The 24,768-nt window shown below is 42.5% G+C and overlaps 1 protein-coding gene across 1 annotated transcript in view; it reads left to right on the forward strand.

Moving 5' to 3' along the window:
* ARHGAP32 (Rho GTPase activating protein 32) overlaps nucleotides 1-24,768 on the forward strand; it is a 3,207,216-nt gene that overhangs the window by 311,705 nt on the left and 2,870,743 nt on the right. Inside the window, exon 3 of the mRNA XM_044081098.1 lies at nucleotides 3,023-3,132. The gene's annotated coding sequence lies outside the window, so the exon portion shown is untranslated. The remainder of the gene's footprint in view (nucleotides 1-3,022; nucleotides 3,133-24,768) is intronic.

Genomic DNA, 24,768 nt, shown 5'->3' on the forward strand with positions numbered 1-24,768 from the left:
TAGCCTCCTAGGTAAAAGACGACCATAAAGTGTGCTACAGCTATGTCAAAAACCTCAAGGGCAGCCCACAGCAATGTACTGAGCTGGTGGTTAATGGTGCCACATTCTCCAGGCCTGGCAATATGGTTAACCTGTTAGTGGACAAATTCAATTCCATCTTTACCCCCCCCCCCCCACTGTCCCCTCAAAAATACCTTCAAACATAACCCACTCCACCTATAACTAGGTAGCATGTACTGGCTACGCTTGCTGAAGCCAAGAATATGGCCTCAATTGGCCCAGATATCGTCCCAGGTTGTCTCCTGAATAGTCTAAAATGACATATCAGGACCCCTGTAGTCGTTATTTAACTATAGTCTTAAAACGGGCTTTGTGCCCTATGAATGGAGGACTACTGTGGTCATCTCTCTTCATACGGAAGAATGTTTAACAGATTCTGGAAACTACAGACCCATTAGTGTGACTAGTCTTATTTGCAAAGCCATAGAAAGAATTATCGTGGAAGTTATCAGTGATATAGGAGACCTCCAGAAACTGGATCTATCCCAGTTTGGCTTTGTCAATAGAAGGTTATACTTAATGAATGTGCTAGACTTCTTTGAAAAGGTCACTAAGGCAAGGGATGAGATGGTGCATACTCCCTACCTAGATGTGGCTAAAGCATTTGATACACTACCCCACTCAGACATTGTCAACAAACTTAAGAAACTAGGTATAAAAACTTTATAACATGTTCGCTAACTAGCTGGCTCACTGATAGAATCCAGGATGTTAGAATCAGTGAGGCCACCTCCACAAAGAAGCCAGTCAGCAGTGGAGTCCCCCAGGACTCTGTGCTTGGGTGCATTCCTCTTTGTAATCTTACTTCTTGGAAGTTGAAGTCAATGTCAGAGGCCTTTGGCTAGCCATGTTTGCAGATGATTTTAAACTAGAAGCAGTTATTGAAACCCCCAAGATGAGAACACCCTTCAAGAAAGGTCTAGTACAGACAAAAGCTTGGTGTCAAAGCCATGGCTTAAAACTTGGTACCAAGAAATGCATTATAGTACCTTTTGGGAAGTCTGCCACAAAGGTATCTATGTTATCAATTAGACACTGTTAAACGTTGATTCACTAGTCAAGGATCTGGAAGCTCACTTGGCTAGTAACCTAGCCTTCAACCAACATGTATCCAAGATAGTAAGAAAATATTTCGATTTTGCTCAACTTGTAAGCAAGGGCATGACATCTAGGTCCAGTGGTCATCACACCACTTTACTCTGCCTTCATCAGACTATAATGCCCCTTTCGTGTTATGTACCTGACCAGAGACATGCTGCAGCTGGAACATCCAGAAAGGTTCCTTATAAAAGAATACAGGAAGTGAACGCAGTGTCTTATGCTGATCGCCTCAAAGCCCTGTGTCTCTACTCTGTATCATACAGATTTCTCAGAGGTCATCTTTGCCTGGCATACAAAGTATCCCTGCACCCAATTTTGATGAAACTTTTGCACATCCACAAAACAAACGGCATCAGAACTACTAGATTAAATTACTTGCATTTTGCTTGTGATGTAAATAGGACATGTTGGAGAAACAGGTAAGATACGTTTTTTCAGAGAATTCCCATGCACTGGAACAGGCTCCCCATCCATGTGAAGCAGAGTCCCTCACTCTCCATATTTAAGCACAACTTGGACCAATGCGTGGATAGTCGGAAATTCATCCTGGTCTGGCTGTTCTCTCTCCGATGGATAGAAGCAGGCAGTAAGTCACCACCTATAGAAATCAAAATTGTGGGTCACATTTGGGTTGCACAGTGTAAACCTTTGCTATAGATGATTGTCACTGTTGAAGTGACACCCTGAACCCATGTGCAAAAATGGGAAAAAGGGGTTGTGGATGGATGGATTTGGGTTGCACAACTAGGCTTATAAGGGCTCTAGTGGTAGTTAGCCTAGTATGCACCCCTGAACCTGTGAACCTCTCACATCCCCAATAAAGAAGCTTTAGGAAACTTCCCAAGACTTAGTACTGCAGAATTGACTCTGGTGAATGTAGTCCAGTTGTGTAGTGTTACAGTACCCTTTTCCTTACTTTTACCCCTCTTCTGTTCTGCTGTGGGGTTGGAGTGTGGGTATCCTTACCTGTTCACCCCCCCCCCCCCAACTACCTGCTGCTTTTGTTCAGGACATCCAGTTGTTAGTCAGTGGAGCAGTACACCAGAACATTGGACTTTGGTACATCAGACAGGAAAGACATGAAGATGGTACCAACTGACACGCCTATGTATCATCGACATCCTAACTGTAAAGGACATCCGCCAGCTGGAAGATTGTGAAAGACTATGATATTCAAGCCAGACACAAGCTTCTGCATGGCAGGAAGTCTTAAGACTTACTACTGCAACACTGATCTACTCAAACATCCACAATTATGGTAAGTTATCTATACACAACTTTCTCTGTGTAACATGCATATCAACTTTTTATAGCAAGTGTATTGCATTCTTCCTGCAAAAAAAAATAAAATAAAGTTTGTCAGAAAAAAAAAATCATTTTAATGTTTTGATATCTAAGCACAAATATTAGACATTAAATTCTGATAGCCTGATGTGGAGAGCAGTCCCCCCCTGCCTCCACCCACCCTATACCTTACACCCTTTATTATTAGATTCTTAGTGGGCTTGGGTTGCAGCAGCTAAAATAAACGTCACCTAAAACTTCTGGTGTCTGAATTGAGAATCCTGAATTGCAAAGGTTTGAATGAAATACTATGATTTTGTTTCCCTTGGATTTTGCACCTTTTTTCACAGATTTTCAGATGGTCTTCATAAAGTTGAGTTATTTTTAGGCATTTATTACATCACTGAGCTAAGACTAAATAGCAGCTCCTGCTCGCTAGTATTGCAGGAATTCTGTTGCAGCTCTGTTGTGTGAAATGAGTAATCTTTTTCTGGCCCTCTGAAGTGTAAAACAGAGTTTTGACAGTTTTGGTTTCCAACAGTCTAATGTACCTTCCCCTGTATTTTTTCTTTTTCAGTTACTATGAAGTTGAAAACTTTTGAAGATCAAGGTGTGCTTTATCACTTTGAGATAGGCTGGAATTTGTTGTCACAACCCTGAAAAAAGGGAAAAAAAAAGTCTAGTAAGGTATCAACATTTTTTGTTAAAACTGATGCTTTTATTTAAACTTTTCAGTAGTCTTGTTACAAATGCTACATTTTAATTTTGTTCTCATCTGATTACATCTTAACACATCCTATGAATTGCGTCCTTTTTTAGTATGCTATTCTAAAGCCATAGTGTACGGCTGACAGATTCCTCTAAATGATTAGCTGTCCTTTGACTCATTGATTAGAGCTTCTTGTCTGTTTTAGAGACTTTGAAGTTATTGAAACATCTTGAGGAGAAACTGTTGTAAGTAGATGTTTTGTACCTGGATATCTCAGTAAATTGTATGTGAAGACAAAATGTTAAGGGTTTATTAATTGATTCTGGTTTGAGATGACAGGATGAGAAAACAGTTGTCATCTAATTTATTGAATATGCTTGTGTACATTGTTAGTGAAAAATCTACTAATCACCATGCTTGTGGTAGTCCTGTTTCTATTGCATGTAGTTTGTTAAATTGTTTGAATTTTTAGGCTGCTTAGTTTTTTTTTGTTGGCCTGTTCTTTCCAAGCTAATTTAGTAACTTAACTGGTAAGCAGGCAGCATGTTTTAGTATTGCCCTTTATCAAATTGCATTGCCATCCTTGTAAACGCAGCTGCGTATGTGCAAACCTGTGACCCTTAGTGAAATACAATGCCAGGTATTGAAGAACATCTTGTCTGTTCCCCATAGGAAGATGACTTTCTGCTTGCCTCATTTGCAGGACTTACTCTCATTGACTGATTGTAAGAATTGTGTCTTTCCTATTTCTGATTATATTTACTGTATGTAAATGCGATTATGCTGTGGAGACAATTTTATGTGCAAATGTAGGTTGGGAGGGTGGCCTAATGGTTAATGTGTTTGCCTTACAAACACAAGGTGCAGGGTTTGAGTCTCACAAAGGATAATTGGCTAAGCTTAAAATGGCTCACAAGGGCAGTTAGCTTAGTACTAATCTATGAACCTATGAACCTATAATGGCACAAGTATGAATGTTAATGGCGAAAAATGTCCTACATACTGTTTATTCACCGTTTTGGTAATGTCTTAACTCAAATCCGAGCAACTGTTCTTAGCACCACACTCCTCCATCCACACAGATGAGTTGCCGTGTGTGTAGACTTTGAGTTCAGTCCTCCAGGCATTTCCTTGAAGTCTTTTGAAGAAAAGAAAACCACCCATTTTTTTAAATATGCTACATTCTGATTATTTTTGATATTTAACATGTCACTGTATTTTATAGCATGATAAATGTTTGTGTTGCCTAGTATTAATATGTTAAGCGGCCTTTTTTTTACAATGCACAGTATGTGAGGGAAAACTCGTTAAAGAATTAGTTACAGTTAACTCAGTCTTGTGTTCCAATGATGTGTAGAAGAACTTTTATTGATTTCCATGCTTAATGTATTTTGTTAAACTAGTAATTTTGTGTAAGGTGCTTTGGTTATAACTGTAACAAGAGGAGTCTTACTTTAGTTGCTGGTTTCCCTGCTGAAGGCTGTTTACATTTTTTTCTTGATTACTTCTTTGGCATCCAAAATAATCCTGTTTAGGGCAGCATTTATTGTGTTAATTCTAACATTGTTGTATTTGTTGTATATTTAAGTGCTGCCTACCATGAAAGAACAGATAAGTATGAAGAAAATTAACAGTGTCTTGTAAAAAGCTCTTTTAATATAATATTTTTAGTTAATAAAAGAAGAAACAGTCTTGAGCGTGATTGTCAAGCAAGCTGCTTCAAATGGTCTGTGTTGTGGATTACAGGGCTGTGCAACCGTTTTTGACAAGAAGCCATATACCAAGTTTGGCAGTGCTTGGGGGAGTGCATTAATATTATTGAAAATGTATCTATTTTATAGTCAAGGAGCTAAGGAGAACATTGAAAATGTATTTGTTTTATAGTCAAGGAGCTAAGGAGAACACATTTGGAATTGAGTCTGTTATGGTTGCCACCTGTTATAATTTTCTCTTTTCCCTGGGCTGTCTGGAAATCAGACTGATTGCTGGTAGTCCGGAAAACACTGTACAAACTCTGGTATTCTGTTACAGAAAAAGAAACGAACTATCGGAGTTTGTTAAATAGGAGGCGTTACTTTTTGTAAAAAAAAAGAAAAAAAAAGCATAGTAAATCTGCAGGAAAAATGCATTACGAACTAAAAAGGAAGGCGTCTCCATTCCTCTGACATGATGTGATGTCACGAAGTAGGTGGAAAGTGGATGGGACAGAGATGGGCAGGGCTGTGGCAGGTGTGAGGAGTGTCCAGTTGTAGCCACATCTGGAGGTGGCAACCCACTGGGTCTTGTGCATGGAGCCACATTAACTAGCTATGCACAACACTTGAGGCTGCAGAATATGAACATTTTTTTATAGTTTTCTTGCCATAGCTGTGCAGATCCAAAGTATTTTGGATTTTACATTAATTTATTTCAGACCAAATTAATATTCATACAAAGGAGTGTCCTCGAATGTTATGCATTCAGAAGGTAAGCTGTGAATAATAAATAGTAGGTACAGTGCAAATTACCGTCAAATGCCCACATATGTATACATCATGCTTGTTTAGTAGAGATCTGTTTGTTGAGGTGACAATACAAAGTACTGCAGGATGTGCATTGCTAACGATAGATAATGCTTTGGTTTTCACTTTCATTCTGTAGAAGAGAGCTAAGGACAGGCTACACTGTCAGAAATGTCTGTATTTTCTTTCACTAAATTTTTGTTATTAATTTTAGATTAGGTTCTGTATCAAGGTTCACAATCAGCATGCATAGTAGAAGAAAAATCTTCAAAAATCATGTTATACTCTCAGTTCAGATAAGACAATATTGCTTTATACATACAAATATTTCAAGCACGGGCAGTAATGCCATTCTAGGCTGTCTGTAAGTCTCCAGGCTGTTCTTAAGATATCTAAAATAGTGGTTGCTGTAATGTAGTTTGGTAAGTCTGTTCATGCATCAGTTACTGTCTCAGAGTACAAATTAGTACACTTCTCATTCCAACAGAATGTTCAACATAGGTTGTGTTGATTTTGTACTACTTTTTGATGATTCCAGACATTCCCAGATGCAGTTGCCTCTAAATGCACTATATACCTTAATAAGGTATCCTCTTAGCTTTCAGTACGAGACACTGTACAAGTATTTCATGGTAACTAAATTTTAACATACATGGATGTCCATGGTACCGGAGTTTCACTGTGGCGACCCCTAACCGGGAAAAGCCGAAAGACACAACAACAACCTGGATGTCCATGGTATATTTCTGCTGTACTCCTAGTTACTCATGCTTGTTTTCTTATAAAATTTCCATATTGTTATTCCATACTCAGGTTTGGGTCTAGTACAACTAATACACAATGACTTCATTATTTTTGATTTCGTAGACTTTATACATCTTTTTGTGCAACCTGTAGTTGTATAACTGTCATTAACCAGTTGGTTGATATGATTAGGAAAAAACTCAAAAGCTGGATTTACCTGTATACCAAGGTTGTTAAATTAATCTACGGTTTCAGTTACTGTGTGCTGAAGTAAGTATTCACATTGTCTCCCAAGTCTCATGTGCTTAGTTTTTGATGTATTTATCAGTATATTATTCTTTTGTGTCCAGATGGTCAATTTAGTGGAGTTCTTTTGCAAACATACCCTGTCTGTAACGCATGTAATCAGTTTACCCATTTTCAAGTTATTTGTGTACAGACTGTAGAATACCTTGGATCTGAAAGATGCAATATAAACAAGTATGGGCTTAGGATAGAGTCCTGTGGGACACTGACTGTAGCCTCAAATTTCACCTGTCCAGTTGCTGTATGATCCTTGCCATCCTGTTTGTAAGCCAACTTATCAAGAGTACATCAGTTCCTAGTTCTGATTTATTGATCAGTGTTTTGTGTATGACATTATCAAATGCTGAAGTTAAATTGATATAAATTACATCACAGCACAATTTTTCATTCATAGATGTGATTATATTGTTATAGAACATAATGTTCAGGTGGTAATAGGTTTGTTTTCAACATATACCTGCTGATATATGGTTTCAAGTTCCAACCTTTCTGACTAACAATTTATCCAGTAATAACCTCCGTTATTTTTCCACAACATGAAAGTAAACATAAGGGTCTGTATGACTCTGGGTTTCGCATACTCCCGTTCCTCTTAAAGACAAGTTTAATAAGTGCATGTCTGCAGTCATGAGGACTCTCTCCATGTTTATACAACCTAGTAAATAACAGATATAAAGGTACAATAAATTCATGCCAGAGTGCTCTCAGTCATAATTACTAATTCCATCTATTTCCTGTGCTTCGTTTTGATTAACTTTGCATACTTCTTTTTCATTATAATCTAGTTTGATTTCAATATGTGAGGTTGCGTGGATTTCACTAGGAGAATTTGTAAGCCTCCCCACTCTTTGTGGCGACAAACTGCTTTGCATAAGATAAGTACATTTATAATCTGTTGTATTTGAGAATACATTTTTGAATCTACACAGAGTTTATCAGTTTGCATGTCTTTACTCCTCCCACATCTTGTGTATCTGTAAAATATTTTCCTATTATGCTCAATATCTTTGTATTTCCTTCAAAATTTTTCTTGATCTTGTCTCACATTGTTTAATTTGTCAGTTTTCCAATTTGTAGTATGACTTTATCCATTTCTTATATTTTGTCTTTCACCTTAATCATTTATCTTTTTCTTATGGAACTATATCCTCCTGACATTTTGAGCCTAGATCTTGGTATTGAACTTTTTTTTGCATTCAAACAATTTCTGTTTCAAAACTTTCCATGTACCTTCAATAGTTTTTCCACTGAGCACATCTCTCCAATTAGTTTTGCTTAGTGACTGTTTAGCTTCCATATAATTTTGTTAATTTTCTGTGCATTGGTTTAGATTTCAGTTTGACAGAATTATCTAGCAAGAATTGAAGCTTTATAACCCCATGATCACAGCACATCAGTGATGGCAAAACATGTTAGGAAGTAACAGCAATTTCTTTAGGAACACAAATCATGTCTAGTATGTTCCATTCCCTGCTAGGCTGCTTTATACTCTAAAGCAGTTGTTGTTCCTGAATATATGTTGTAAATTTTTCTTGACTAATGTCTAATCAATATTATTTCAGTTTGTTTCTAGTATATTTAAGTCCCCAACCACTATTATTCTTCCCTCCTGTGTTTCATGCAAGAAATGTATCTCTTGGAGTGTACAGACTACCATAGTTATGTTATAGGGCTGTGTTTATTGTCACAGTTGCACAATCTGCAGTATTGATGTTATGACTGCACATGTAATTATCATTCGTCTCAAAACAATATTTAATCCCTATCATAACGCCTCCACCTGAGTTTGTGTCTGTTGCAGTAAAATCATTCACACTCTGACAGAACTGATTTCCAGTCATTGTTATTTATTGATGGTTCACAAACTATGACGTGAATCTTATGGGAATGTAGCAAATTTTCCAGTTTAAAAAACATATATTAATGCTCCTAGCATTAACAGCCATCAGGGATGCATCAAATATTGCTGTCTGTGAACTGTTAAATTTTAAACATGGCAAACATCATGCCTTGTGTTTGTCAAATATTGCAAAATGTCTGCTGCAAAAATTTTCTTCCATGATGTTGACAAGTGCACGCCACCCTGACTAAACACATGCCCCTAAAATTTTGCTTGGATGCTCTACACATTTCCGTTTCTTAAAATGGGTCAGTTTTTTCATGCTGATATTTACCCAAAAATCTTTTCTTTCATGGTGACTGAGTCTCCTTTGTATATTTGCATATGTGAGTTGTGAAGAAAACGTTCTACCACCTGTGCAAGCTATGCCATTTAAGAGGGCTATAAGTTTTTTACCTGCGGTTAGCCCTTGTGGATGACATCATTTGTACCAGCATGAATAAAAACAGATCTGTACTACTTTACATTAAAGCTCTCCAAGGCTTTTCTAACATCCTCTATTTTTGCTTCTGGCAAACGTAACACTTTCAATGTCCATTAATCTTTTCTGCAAATATATCAGTTCCTATTATAATTGAAGTTCCAATTACAAGAGTATCTTTTTTGACCAGCTCTAAAGAATTATCGACTTTTAATTCAGTAGTAGATGCTCTACCAGTTGTCAGAAAGGAATGGTCATCATCATTAATCTTATTAATCCCACCTTTTTCATTGCTTATTACATTTTCAAGCATACAGTTCTCATCTAGCTGGCATTGTCCATTCACAGCTTGAGCTATGTTGTCAACTTGTCTTTCTCCTCTTTTTTTCTTAAAGTAATGTTTTTCAATTCTTCTTTCAGATGTTTTTCGTGTTTCACTGTTGCAGTCATCACTTGTGGGGTTATCCCTGCTGGGTAGCCCTTTGCCAGCCCAAATACCCGAGTAAAGGATTTCCCTCCTGTGTCGGCTGACTGGTGACTGAGGCTGATGTCAGGGCTATAAAATGAGGCAGCTGACGCCATTACATCAGTCTTTCTTGCCATGCAGCCCGAAGCATAAGCAGTTCACGAGTGCATTGCTTGGCCATTGCCAGAGTGAGGGAGTAACCGTCTAAAGTGAAGTACCCCATTGGGAAACCTTTTCTTGCCTTTATCCGATGTCGGAGAAAGTCAATAATTGTCTCAGTTGTGGAAAACAGATCCCACACGAAGACTTCCATACCCTGTGCGTCACCTGCCTAGCCCCAGACCACGATGTCGGTTCTGTGCTCTGTTTAATGCTAGAACTATTAAGTTAAGAATTGAAATTGTAACTAGACACTTCAGCGAGACTATTTCTCACCACAAAATGGCGTGTGTCGGTCAGGTGGCTGTTGAAGTGCCTAGAGAAAAGAAACATAAGGAAAAGTATAGGCCTCAGAAAATTAGGCCCTCTGACTACTCTGGGCCGAAGTGTGCTAGCCTTCCACCCATTACAGTTGCTGAACTCAGTGAGGTGCCTTCGCAGCCCCTGACATCGACATCAGCCAAGGAACCATTTTGAGTCTGATACTTCACCAGGTCCATCTTCTCCTGCCGGTATGGTTTTCGTAGAGACAGTACCGATAACCACACCACCAGTTAAACTAACCTTGTATAAAGCCATTGAATCCACCAGGCCCAAAAGGGACTACACCTAGAAAGACTATTTCCAAGGGACCCAGCCACTGACTTCTTCCAGCCTGCCACACAGTCGCAGCAACTGCTCGGAATGGCAGATTTAAGCACTCTGATTAGAGGAAGAAAGCCTACCCAAGACACCCCAGCTAAAATGTAGAGGGACGCTTCCCCTGAGGCTCTTTCTGACCAGGAGTCAGAAGGGTCGGAACTAGAGAAGTCCAATACTGAAGACCAGCTTTTTGCAGCATTTGAGGACTCTAATGCTGACAACCCCATTCCTGCTGCTTCCCCATGTGAGGACCTCTCTTTTAGGGAAACATTAAATTCCCTCAGGGAACATTTTCACTGGAAGGCACAAGATTAGCCTCAGTCAAAGAAAAGACAGAGTTCCTTGACCTGCCACAGCGTAAACCTCTGGCCATTCCCCCAATCCTGGATGTGGTGGAGGATGTCTTTTTGGAATCTGCACTCACCCCAGACTCACTCCCTGCCCTCAGGAAACCAGACAGATATAAGGGTGCAAGACACCCACAAGTATCTTTTTACAAACCCTGCAGCTGACTCAGTGGTCATTACTCAGGGTGCTAAGGAGGCTAGGGATAGCTCCTCTAAAAACTCCATTCCAACTGATCGAGAGCAGAGCCTTAGACTAGGGAGGGTGTACACTTTGGCTACCTTGGCCATTAGAGCTCTAAATTGTCAATTTCTTATGCTGAAATATCAGCAAAGTGTACTGGAATTATTAAAACAGAAAATGTCCACCCTACCAGTCAGCAGTGCAACCAGGGAACTAGCGGATCTTATACTTTCTAGCTCCCAGGTAGCCAAGCATTCCCTGCATTGTGGTTTTAATGCCTTGGAAGCTTTTAGTAGAGCTGCAGTTACTGGCTCTGTGATCAGAAGGTATGCCTGATTAAGGGAACAGCCTTTGCAAGTTACTAGATGCCCCTCTGGATAAGGACCAGCTGTTTGGACCCAAAGCTGAGGAGGTCATTAAGAAAATGGAAGACAAGGCCAAGTCTATGCAGACTGTGAAGGATTTCTTACAGGTGCAGCTTCTCAGGTTCAGTAGGAACTTCCCCACAAAGCATTGGTCCTTTCCTTCCCACTCCCTTCTCCAGTGACTCTCCCTCCTCCCAACATCTCTCTCTCCTCCCCTCTCCCAACATCCCCCCAGAGAGACTAGGAGGAAGAGTTTCCCCTCTTCCTAGAGAATTGGCAGGCTATCACCTCAGATCTATGGGTCCTAAAACTTATTAGCAGTGGGTACAGATTCTCTTTCAAAGAAAACCTCAGTTATTCAGGCTTCTTGGATGTAGTAGCAAATCAGAGGGCAGAAGCAATCCATCAAATCTAAAAGCTTTATGCCCAAGACACCGTGGAGCCTGTGCCAAAGGAACAGGCTGGAAAAGGATTTTATTCCATACTGTTCCTGGTACCCAGAAAGGAAGGCACCTGGCTCCCTATTCTAGACCTGTCCATCCTGGTCCCAAAATTCAAAATGCTGACCCTGCACAAGCTTTTGCCACTGCTGATACTACATGATTGGCTAGTGACCCTAGATCTAAATGATGCCTACCTCCAGACTACACATGAGGAAACTACAGTGGTACCTCAGGAACCTCTGGTGCCAACATTCACAGTTACTGGAACACCAGCTACCCCTGATTCCTTGCTTAAAGAAGGAGCTCTTATGGTAGGCAGAGGCATGTACCCTGAACAAGGGTCTGCCCTTCATCACTCTTCCACAGGGCCAGACCATCACCACAGATGCTTTAGACACAGCCTGGAGGGTGCACCAAGGAAGTATGGGTACTCAGGGACAGCCTGGAGGGTGCACCAAGGAATTATGGGTACTCGGGGCATTTGGGAAAAGGAGGTTCAGGGACTCCATATCCGCCTAAAAAGAAATGCTGGCGGTGCACAGGGTAACCCTATCTTTCAAAGAACACCTGAGACCAGGAGTGCTCTTAATCAAGACAGACAACACAACAGTAGTGTGCTATATCAACAAGCAGGGGGCACTCACTCTTACCCCCTTTGTCACTTAGCTATGCAAATCTGGCAGTTATCCTCAAGTCTGGGACTGCATCTTGATAGCTCAGTATATTCCAGGCAAACAGAACACCTGGCAGACCAGTTAAGCAGAAGCCTCCTGGATCCCCACGAGTGGCAGCTGCACAAGGGGACCTTTTTCAACGTTAGCCAAAACTGGGGGTACCCAGGCATAGACCTCTTCGCAACCTCAAAAAACTGCCAGTTAGCCAAGTTCTGCTCTGGAGAGTTCCATCCAGAAGCATGGAGGGTGGACGCCCTCTCCTTCCACTGGGGCAACCTGTTTGTGTACGCATTCCCACTCTTGCCCCTGATTCCCAGGGTACTTCTCAAGATCAGGGAGGAAGGACCAAATGCTATTCTTATTGTTCCATACTGGCCCAGACAGCAATGGTACCACTTGCTCCTCAGTGTGGTCAAAGAGCCTCCCATGAACATGCCTCTCAATGCAAACCTTCTAACTCAGGAGAAAGGGATGTTACTGCATCCAAACCTCCAGGTTTTAAATATTGTTAAGGAAGCCAGAAGGCCTAGCATCAGAAAATCCTACTCTGCCAAATGGAAAAGAATTACTATCTGGTGCCAGAGCAAGGGCGTCAACAACACCCGTGCCACTCTGGCATTGGTTCTGGACTACCTGGCAGAGCTCCTAGAAAAGGGATTGCCATACACCTCCATCAAGACACATGCCTTGGCAATCTCTGCCTATATCCAGTTGGATCAGCCTATATTTTCTCAACACCTGTTAAAACGGTATTCTTAGGGATGTGACCGACATCAGACCACCTAGAAGGCCACCTGCTCCAGTGTAGGATATAAACTTTATCCTGGAAAAATTGACTTTACCTCCTTTTGAGCCAACTGCTTCAGCAGACCTGAAGTACTTTTCTTGGAAAACTGCCTTCTTGCTGGCCATCACTTCCGCCAGGAGAGTTTCTGAGCTTCAGGCCCTTATGGCTACTGAACCCTTTATCATTTTCCATGCTGACAAGGGTGTCTTAGGGCCAACCCCTCCTTTATGCCTAAAGTAGTCTTGGATGTTGCCATCAACCCAGGCCATCCATCTCCCTACATTCTTTCCCAACCACCATAATAAAGGGGAAAGAATTTTGCATACCCTAGATGTGCACAAACAATTGAGATTACCTGGATAGGACCAAGTAATTCAGGAAGTCTGACGAGCTACTCATCTTTTCGCTCCTAGGGCAGAGGGGGAAGCCCATTTCTAAACAGACCATTTCTAAATGGATCTCTCATTGCATTCATTTCTGCTATTCCTTCCATGGAAAGAGTCCTCCCAAATCCATCAGATGACATTCCACTAGGGCAGCCTCTACTTCCACTGCCTTCCTGAGAGGGGTTCTAACCAAAGATATTTTGGAAGCTGCTACCTGGGCATCCATCCACACATTCATCAGACACTATCAGCTGGCTACCTTCTCCAAAACCAGGGCAGGCTTTGCATCTGCAGTCCTGCAGGGCATGCTGGCGTCCCCTTGAAATGGAGCGGCCATTGAGTTTTGTTCCTTCCAGTCCTTCCCGCCACCCTGTTTTTCAGCTTTGGAAATCTTCCCACAAGTGATGACTGCAACAGTGAAACACAAAGAACATAGTACAGTTGTGTACACTTACCATAAATGTAGATGTTGGTGTATTCACTGTTGCAGTCCTGTTTCCCTCCCACCTTCCCCCTTTTTTCCTCTTTCTTGGGGGATCATTCCTATTGGGGGCAAGTAAAACTGTAATAGCGTCGGCTGCCTCATTTTGTAGCCCTGACGACCTGACGTCAGCCTCCGTCACCAGTCAGCCAACGCAGGAGGGAAATCCTTTACTTTGGTAGTCGGGCTGGCCGACGGCTATCCAGCAGGGATAACCCCACAAGTGATGACTGCAACAGTGAATACACTCTCGAACATCTACATTTATGTAAGTGTACACAACTGCAGTGGCGGCTCGTGGCATCGGACTGCAGGACTGCAGTTCCCCCAGCTGTGTGAAGAAAAAAGAAAAGCACGTCTTCTAAAATAAAATATTTTTTAAACTAAGAAACATGGCTGGATTTTTATAAAAATGAGTCTGACTAACTCGCAAAGACCTGGAACTCAAACTGCGCATGCTCGTTGCTCTGAGAGTTCCAGTTTTTTTTTTTTCGCTGCCTGCTGGACTGTTTCTGACTGCTGTTAAGGCAGTCCGGACTATGGGGAGTTCTGCATCAGTGTGTGATGCCCAGAACTCTGTGCGGTAACCACACAGTAAAGTGGAAGGGGGGTGGACTGCCACGTCCGCAAGCACGTACCGTGATGTGAATGGCAGGGTGACTACTGATTGGTTCTCACTCTCTTTCTGAAAAAGAGAGCGCAAAACAATCAGTATTATCAGGCAGAGTGCAGAACAAGGCAGGTACTTTGCCTTTGGTTTTTGCTCTTGTTACCGTACGTACGAGCAGGTACACTAGTGCCACTGCTGCCTACTAGCATATTAATCTATCTCACTGAGACTCACTCTATCTGATTTTCTTTGGGTTGGGGGTACTTTTGCTTGCTTGCAAGAACTTCGGGGAGAGAGAAGAAAGACTATGGAGTGCAGATTCCCGAGTAGTCATTGACTAGAAGCACTAGCAGCCAGCTGAGCTACTTAAAAAAAAATAAATAAATAAATAAAAAGCCTACTCGTGAGTCATAATCGTGAGTGACGGTTAGAAACGGACTATGGACACCATTTCAAACTCAGTCGCTCATTTCTTCATTTTTTTAAGGTAAGAGTGTCTGTGCCAACTCTGACAAAGTAGGGTCACTGTCACCCTTTTCTTTTAAAGATTCAATTTCTCATGTTGTTCTGTCCTCCAAAGACTAATTTATTTTACCTTAATTTGTTTGTATTCTGAATCCTGATTCTGATACCCAAGGATGTCAACTCCATCTCCAAACTGGTTCTACAACTGGTTTACAGTATACCATAATAACTAAGCCTTTGTAGTTTAACTGGAGTTCATGGGTGGTCTATATGTGTTCCAGTTTACAGGAATGTAATGTTAAAGCTCATTGTAGCTTGGGGAGGCTGGTCCAGCCTTTCACCATTCTTTCCATGAAATAGGAACGTTTGCACATTCGGGGGGGCTCTCTCACCATATGGTATGGCCTACTTTATGCAACTTTTTAAAACTGATTTCTTATTGCATAACATACCCTTGTTAAATGCTACGATTATTTAAGTTTTGTTCTTTACTTTGTCATGTCATCATGCCATTTGCCATTAATAACAACTGCAAGATATTTTTTACATTTTCTTTACTCAGTTTCTGCGGCCCTCCTCTGAAGGGTGTGTCTGTGTGTGTGTGTATATATATATATATATATATATATATATATATATATATATATATATGTATTATGCTCCATACAGGTTCTTTTGTTTTACTGCCAGCATAGCTACTTATCTACAAGCTGCTCAGCTGTTATAATTAGTTAATAAATGTGTTATTTAGTGCAAGCAAGTGATCGTAGGCAAATGGTTACTGTAGCCTGCAAATCAATTTTCTAGCACATTAGTCTGTTGTAATGCTTTGATCTGCTGTATATGCCAAAATGCACTTTGTTTTCACTTCCTAACGTTGACGTGACACCCAAATATGAAATTTTCAGTGATTTACTTGATTGCCATTTGTTTAGTTTGCAATATGTGCATTCCATCTTTCTTGACTGTTTGTGTCAATGAGCATTACCAATTATAACTTATAGATTTGGTTTTATTACAATATAATCTAGAAGTGCATGTGTATTTGTTGTGGCATAGTTCACTTCCGCTTTTTTTACCATGAAGAACTTGCTTTCGGCCTAACTTTAACTGAAAATGAATGGAGATGTTTTTGTTGTATAAGCAGAAAATATTGTTGAAGACTCACCTTAAAAAGACAAGAATAAAGGTAATGTGCAATTGTTTAATAAGTATGCTGGCTACTTGCACAACTTGAGGTAATTAATTTTAAATGCATTTTACAGCAGCTGGAACTGGTTTCATTTTTATTGCTGTACTGTCACTATACTTTCCAAGTTTTATTTATTCAGTTGTTTCTTGTGAGGAAACCATATTTATGATGTTTTATGCATTTAAGTTAGGATATTTATTTCAAACTGGACATTGTAGATTTTAGGAATGGAAATAAAATGGTGAAAGACCAAAACTGTGTGGCAGCAAACTGTTACTGTAGCCCAATGTTCATCGTGCATACAGCTGCAGTCATAACAGATGGGTTATCCTGCCGTCAGGCGGGTCCTCGGTCGGCCGAATTCCAAAGTCTAGTTCCGGCGTCGGTTGTCGTCGCTTCTTCCCTGATGTCAGTGCGGCAGGGGTATAAAAGAACCAGCCGACGCCATCTTCTTCAGTCTTTCTTGCCGCACGGTGCCCGAAGCAGAAGCGGTTCGCAAGTGCCGGTCGGCCAGCTCCTGAGATTTACGAAAATATTTCAGCCGAAGTCTTCTTGAAAGCTAAGTACCCCATTGGGGAAACTTTTCTTGCCTCAGACCGATGTCAGACAAAGTTAATAATTGCATTTCATGTGGGAAGCAAATACCGCATAAGGATTTCCATTCTTTCTGTATTCCTTGCTTAGGCCCAGACCATGACGTCTCGGCCTGCCGTTTTTGTGCTAGATTCAACAAACGCACTATTAAGCGTCGGGCGAGTTCGCCCACCACTATTTTGGTAAAAAATTTAATTACATTATGTCGTCGGATACTCCGACTCCAGTTTTGAGTAAAAAGACGCAAAGATAAGGACCGACATACGAGGTCCGCGACTTCTACCGACACCACGCTAAAGCCGACTACCGGTGCTCCGGTTCTCAGCGAGGCACCTACACAGCCCCTGAGTACCGATGATGCTTCATTACCGGTGTCTTCTGTGCCCGAGGTCGCAGGCTCCTCGGCCCCCATTCCGACTACAGATACCGACTCCACTCTTGGCGGGGAAACTCAGAGTTTAGACAGGCCTGCCACTTCTCAAGGTGTCTTCAGGCCTTCCTCCTTTTCCATTAAGGCTTTCACAAAATCTAAAGCAGCCATGAAAACTAAAAAACAAGGATCACAGACCCCCTCTCAAGGCCCCATGCCTAAAAAACAGATGCTCAAAATGGCTGAGGATTTGATTACTCTTATCAGGGGTTCTCAACCCCCCTCGGACAAAAGGCCCAGATTGGAGGAAGACTACCCTTCCTCAGATCAAGCCTCTATTACCTCAGAACATTCTGAGGACCAGGAATATTCATATTCCCCTTTTGAAGACTGATGCTGAGGAGTCCATTCCCTCGGTCTCTCCCCCTGAGGACTATTCTTTTGGGGAAACCCTACATACCTTGAGGGAACACTTTCACTGGGAAGGCCAAGATTACTCAGATTCCAAGAAAAGGCTCAGGGATTTTCTCTTTCTTCCCCAGCGCAGGCCTCTGGCTATCCCTCCTGTCTTAGATGTATTAGATGTGTACACAGAAGCCAGCCTCAACCCAGATTCTTTACCTCCAGCTCCTGTTAAACCTGACAGGTATTACCAGGTTCCTGATTCACACCAGTTCCTATACAAAAGCCATGCTGCTGACCCAGAAACTATTTCACAGGGTCCCAAGGGAATTAAGGCCTCTACTGCTAAAAACCCATTACCTTCAGAGAGAGATTCCAGAGCTTTAGAAAGGTGGGGGAAAAAGGTGTACACCTCGGCCACTTTAACCATGAGGGCATTAAACTGTCAGTTCCATATGTTAAAGTATCAACAGTTTTTGTTATCTTAGTTGAAAAGCAAAATGACACAACCTGAGCAACCAGATTTAAAAGAGTTGCAGGATTTGTTGCATAGTGCAGAGCAAGTGGGTAAACATACCTTGCAGTGTGGTTTTGATGCTTTAGAGGCCTCATGTAGAGCTGCTGTTACAGGGTCTGTCATACGTAGATATGCTTGGCTCAAAGAGCAAACCTTACCAGATCATGTCAAAGCTAAATTACTAGATGCACCTCTCTTCAAAAAGATGTATTGTTTGGTGTTAAAGCTGAGGAGGTACTAAAGAAAATGGAGGAAAAGGCAAGATCAATGCAAACAGTGAAAGATTTCCTACAGGTACAACCTCCACGTTTCAGCAGAAACTGGCCTTCAAAAAATTGGTCCTTTCCAGCCACGGACAGACCTCAGAGGCAGATACAGGCGCCCGAGGGGTAGAGGGCAATCTCAAGGATCATTCAGAGCCAGACAATGGCAAGCACCTACCCCAAGAGGTGGAGAAGATAGATCACAGTCATTCAGAAAGCAGACACAATGACTTTCCCATTTGCATGCCAATCAAAGCTTTAATGGCAGCACCTTTAGGTGGAAAACTGGCATTATTTTCAAGAAATTGGCATATTGTCACAAAAGACAAATGGATCCTGGACATTATAGACAGAGGCTACAGATTCCACTTTCACACCCTTCCAAAAATGAGAGGCATGCCAAACCTGCCACAAAATCAAAGGGCAGAGGCACAAAAACAAATTTCAGCTCTCATGGACATGAAAGCTATTCAAGAGGTACCTGCAAAAGAACAAGGTCAAGGTTTTTATTCCAGACTATTCCTTGTACCAAGGAAGGACAAAGATTGGAGACCTATTTTAGACCTATCCATCCTAAACAGACATTTACTCGTACCAAAATGCAAGATGCTCACATTACAGCAGCTTCTTCCCATGCTGGGCAAGGAGTCTTGGCTGGTAACATTGGACCTCAAGGAGGCATACCTGCATGTCCCTATCAGGCAAGATTGCAGAAGATACCTCAGATTTCTTGCAGGTTCAACCCATTATCAATTCTCTGCATTGCCCTTTGGCTTATCTACTGCGCCCAGAGTGTTTACGAAATGCCTGGCATCAGTAATTGCCTTCTGCAGACTTCAAGGGATACAAATATACCCATATCTGGATGACTGCCTGATCCAAGCGGACAGCAAGCACATACTCCTGAAATACCTGGCGTTTGTAATAAAACTGTTGAACTTTCTGGGATACACAGTCAACAAAAAGAAATCAAAACTAATACCCTCTCAAACAATAATTTTCCTGGGTGCCAGCTTGAATACAAACACACAGATGGCCTACCTCACGCCAGAGAAGCAAGGGCAACTATCTCAATACTACAGCAAAATGGCAACCTTCACCAGGCTGACTGCAAGGAAAGTTCTGCAGGCTCTGGGATTCATGGCATCTTGCTGATCCCCTGTGCAAAGCTGCATATGAGGAAACTTCAATGGTACCTAAAAAACTTATGGTCTTAACACAGCCACAGTTTGGAAACAATTATACCACTCATTCCATGTCTTCAAAAGGAATTTCTGTGGTGGGCTCAAGCATGCCAAAGAAACATAGGTCTCCCCTTCTGCATACCTCAAGCAAATCAAATCATCACAACAGACTCCTCGGACTACGCCTGGGGGGGGTGGGGGGGTGGGGGGGGCACACATGACAGATCAGTGCATTCAGGGAAAATGGTCCCAAAAAGAGAAGCACCTACACATCATTCAAAAGGAAATGCTAGCAGTGCAAAATGCTATTATGGCCTTCAAAGACCTACTGCATCCAGGCCAGCTATTGATAAGGACAGACAACACCACAGTGATGTGGTACATAAACGGGGAGGAACTCATTCATACCCCCTGTGCAGACTAGCCATGTCCTTTTGGAACACGGCTCTGGAATTGCAAATCCAACTTCAAGCACAATTCCTGCCAGGGAAGGAAAACACACTGGCAGACAGCCTAAGCAGAAATATGACAGATCCACACGAATGGAAGTTGCATCCTCAAGTTTTCGCAAAGATAACTCGGGCATGGGGACAGCCAGACATAGATCTCTTTGCTACCCACAGAAATTACCAACTGAAAACATTTTGCTCAAGGACCTATCATCCACAGGCCTGGAAAGTGAACGCACTTTCTTTCAATTGGACAACATTGACAGTCTATGCCTTTCCACCTCTTCCTCTGCTGCCCAAAGTTCTATTAAAAGCCAGAGCAGAGAGGCCAAACATGATTTCATTGCTCCAGACTGGCCAAGACAACACTGGTATCCACTCCTGAAGAGCCTGACGCATTCCCCACCATGGATCCTGCCTCTAGTGCCTCTTCTGTTGTCCCAGCATAACTTCAAAACTCTTCACAGTCAGCTGAAAACCCTCAATCTAGCCGCATGGAGAATCCCTTGATTTCCCAACAGACCCTCCTGTCCAAGGAGGTGCAGGATGTCATCTTGGAGGCCAGAAGACCTACTAGAAAAGTCTACTCCGCCAAATGGAAACGGTTTTGTGCCTGGAATCAGAAAAAGGGCCAGAATCCTTGGGTAATAAATTTACCTCAAATATTACAGTACCTAGCTGAGATGTTAAACAGTGGACTTTCCTTCTCCTCCATCAAGAACCATGCTTCAGCCATTTCTGCACAATACAACACAGATCCTCCTTTATTCTCTCATCCTCTCTTAAGACAGTTCCTCAGAGGGGCTAAGAATATAAAACCCCCAAGGAAACCAACAGTACCTGTTTGGGACCTCAACTTCATTTTGGAAAAGCTGACCCTGCCTCCATTTGAGCATGTTGCTTCAACAGAACTGCAATATTTGTCATGGAAAACAGCCTTCCTTCTGGCTATCACCTCAGCACGCAGGGTTTCGGAACTACAGGCCCTCATGGCTGTGCAACCTTTCATCATTTTCCATCAGGACAGAGTTTCCTTACGAACCAACCCTTCCTTTATGCCAAAGGTAGTATCCAGTGTAGCCTTGAATCAGACTATCCACTTGCCTACCTTTTACCCTAACCCACAAAACAAAGGGGAAAGACTACTACATTCCTTGGACATTCACAGACAACTTCGTTATTATTTTGACAGGACAATGCCATTCAGAAAATCCGAGCAACTCTTTGTGTCCTATGCTACAGGTGCTCAAGGAAAGGCCATCTCCAAATAGACAATCTCAAAATGGATAGCCCACTGCATACGCTCTTGTTACTCATTTCATGAAAAAACTGTGCCTTCAAGCATCAGATCCCATTCCACAAGAGCCACAGCTACCTCTGCGGATTTCCTCAGGGGGGTTCCTACCCAGGACATTTTGGAAGCAGCCACTTGGAGTTCTGTGCACACTTTCTCCAAGCACTATCACCTTCCACTTTACTCTAAATCTAGAGCGGGCTTTGCCACAGCAGTCTTGCAGGGCATCCTTGCTCCTCCTAGTTCCACTTAGTGCCTGCCACCCCTTTTTAGCTTTGGGATTCTACCCATCTGTTATGACTGCAGCTGTATGCACGATGAACATAGTACAGTTTTATACCTACCATAAATGTAGATGTTCGAGTGCTTATACAGCTGCAGTCCAGGTTTCCCTCCTTCCATCCCCTCTTGGGACAGGCCTTATGACAAACACCTTCTCATACAACCTGATTGGGGTATTCTTTTATGGTGTATTTGCTTGCAAACTACTGTTTTTTGATTATTCTGTATTGCATTATTACATAAGTTTATGTTTTGCCTTCCTTCTGGGGGAACCTGACATCTGGGGCAAGAAAAACTGAAGAAGATGGCGTCTGCTGGTTCTTTTATATACCACTGACATCAGGGAAGAAGCGACGACAACCGACGCCGGACCTAGACTTTGGAATTCGTCCGACCGAGGACCCGGTTGACGGCAGGATAACCCATCTGATGTTCATCGTGCATACAGCTGCAGTCATAACAGATGGGTTCTCCTGCCGTCAGGCGGGTCCTCGGTCGGCCGAATTCCAAAGTCTAGGTCCGGCGTCGGTTGTCGTCGCTTCTTCCCTGACGTCAGTGCTACAGGGGTATAAAAGAACCAGCCGACGCCATGTTCTTAAGTCTTTCTTGCCGCGCGGTGCCCGAAGCAGAAGCAGTTCGCAAGTGCCAGTCGGCCAGCTCCTGAGATTACGAAAAATTTGGAAAACCGAAGTCTTCTTAAAAGCTAAGTACCCCGTTGGGGAAACTTTTCTTGCCTCAGACCGATGTCAGACAAAGTTAATAATTGTATTTCTTGTGGGAAGCAAATACCGCATAAGGATTTCCATTCCCTCTGTATACCTTGTTTAGGCCCAGACCACGACGTCTCGGTCTGTCACTGTTGTGCTATATTCAACAAACGCACTATTAAGCGTCGGGCGGAGTTCGCCCGGCATTTTTTTGGGAAAGCTTTTAACTATACCATGTCGTCGGATACTCCGACACCGGTTTTGTCTAAAAAACGCAAAGACAAGGACCGACACTCGAGGTCCGCGGCCTCTACAGACACCACGCCAAAGCCGACTACACGTGGTCTGGTTCTCAGTGAGGTGCCTACGCAGCCCCTGACTACTGACGACACATCTTCGGCGGTGTCTCCTGTACCCGAGGTCGCAGGCTCCTCGGCCCACACACAGATTACAGATACCAAAGCCACTCTTGGCGTTGAAACTCAGAATGTGGACAGGTCCACCTCCACTCAAGGTGTCTTCAGACCTTCCTCTTCTTTCTCCATCAAGGTTTTCACCAAATCTAAAGCAACCATGCACCCTAAGAGACCAGTTACACAGGGCCCATCTCCAGGCCCCCATGCCTAAGAGACAGATGCTTAAAATGGCTGAGGATTTAATAACTCTAATCAGAGGTTCTCAGCCACCTCCAGACAAAAGGCCCAGAGTGGAGGAAGATCCCCCCTCCTCTGATCAGGGATCCATTATTTCAGAACACTCTGATGATCAGGAACAGGCTTACTCCCCTTTTGAAGACTCTGATGCAGAGGAGTCTATTCCTTCTGTATCCCCCCGTGAGGATTTCTCATTTGGGGAAACTTTGCATACCTTAAGGGAACACTTCCACTGGGAAGGACAGGATTATTCAGATTCCAAGAAAAGGCTCAGGGAATTTCTTTTGTTACCCCAGCACAGGCCTCTGGCTATTCCTCCTGTCTTGGACATCCTGGATGATGTTTACTCGGAGGCCTGCCTTAACCCGGACTCTCTACCTCCAGCTCCAGTTAAGCCTGACAGGTACTACAGGGTTCCTGACTCACACCAATTCCTTTACAAAAGCCATGCTGCTGACCTAGAAAACATCTCACAGGGACCCAAGGGAGTTAAGGCTTCCATTGCCAAAAATCCATTGCCTTCCAAGAGAGTTTCCAGATCCTTAGAAAGGTGGGGAAAAAAGGTATATACCTCAGCTACCTTAATCATGAGGGCCTTAAACTGTCAGTTTCATATGCTAAAATACCAACAGTTTCTGTTATCTCATTTGAAAAGTAAAATGTCACAACCTGAACAACCAGACTTGAAGGAGTTGCAGGATTTGATACATATTGCAGAACAAGTGGGTAAACATACTTTACAATGTGGTTTTGATGCTCTAGAGACCTCATGTAGAGCTGCTGTTATAGGCTCAGTCATACACAGGCATGCTTGGCTCAAGGAACAAACCTTGCCTGATCATGTCAAAGGTAAATTACTAGACACCCCTCTTCAAAAGGATGTACTATTTGGGGCAAATGCTGAGGAAGTATTACGAAAAATGGAGGAAAAAGCTAAATCAATGCAAATGGTGAAAGAATTTCTGCAGGTTCAACCCCCACGTTTTAGTAGAAATTGGCCTTCCAAAAACTGGTCCTTTCCGGCCACGGACAGACCCCAGAGAGGCAGATACAGGTGCCCGAGGGGCAGAGGATAACCACAAGGATCGTACAGAGGCAGACAATGGCAAGCTCCTACACCAAGAGGTGGTGAGGACAACTCACAATCTTTCAGAAAGCAAACCCAATGACTTTCCCCTTTGCAGGCCAACCAGGTCTCAAATGGCAGCCCCCTTAGGAGGAAAGCTGGCACTGTTCTCGAAAAATTGGCATGTTGTCACAAAGGACAAATGGATCCTGGACATTATAAACAGAGGCTACAAATTCCACTTTCATACCCTTCCAAAAATGAGAGGCATGCCAAAACTGCCACACAATCAAAGGGCAGAGGCACAAAAGCAAATTTCAGATGTTATAAACATGAAAGCTATTCAAGAGGTACCTACACACGAACAAGGTTAAGGTTTTTATTCCAGGCTATTTCTGGTGCCAAGGAAGGGAAAAGATTGGAGACCTATTTTGGATCTTTCCATCCTAAACACATTCCTACTTGTACCAAAATTCAAGATGCTCACTCTACAGCAACTTCTTCCCATGCTGGGCAAGGAGTCTTGGCTGGTAACATTGGACCTCAAGGAGGCATACCTGCATGTCCCAATCGGACAAGATTGCAGAAGATACCTCAGATTTCTTGCAGGTTCAACCCATTATCAATTCTCTACATTGCCCTTTGGCTTATCTACTGCGCCCAGAGTATTCACGAAATGCCTGGCATCAGTAATTGCCTACTGCAGACTTCAAGGGATACAAATATACCCTTATTTGGACGACTGCCTGATCCAAGCGGACAG

The sequence above is a fragment of the Protopterus annectens genome, chromosome 8.part0, assembly GCF_019279795.1.
Source record: "Protopterus annectens isolate FY-2018-M chromosome 8.part0, PAN1.0, whole genome shotgun sequence".
Lineage (NCBI taxonomy): Eukaryota > Metazoa > Chordata > Ceratodontiformes > Protopteridae > Protopterus > Protopterus annectens.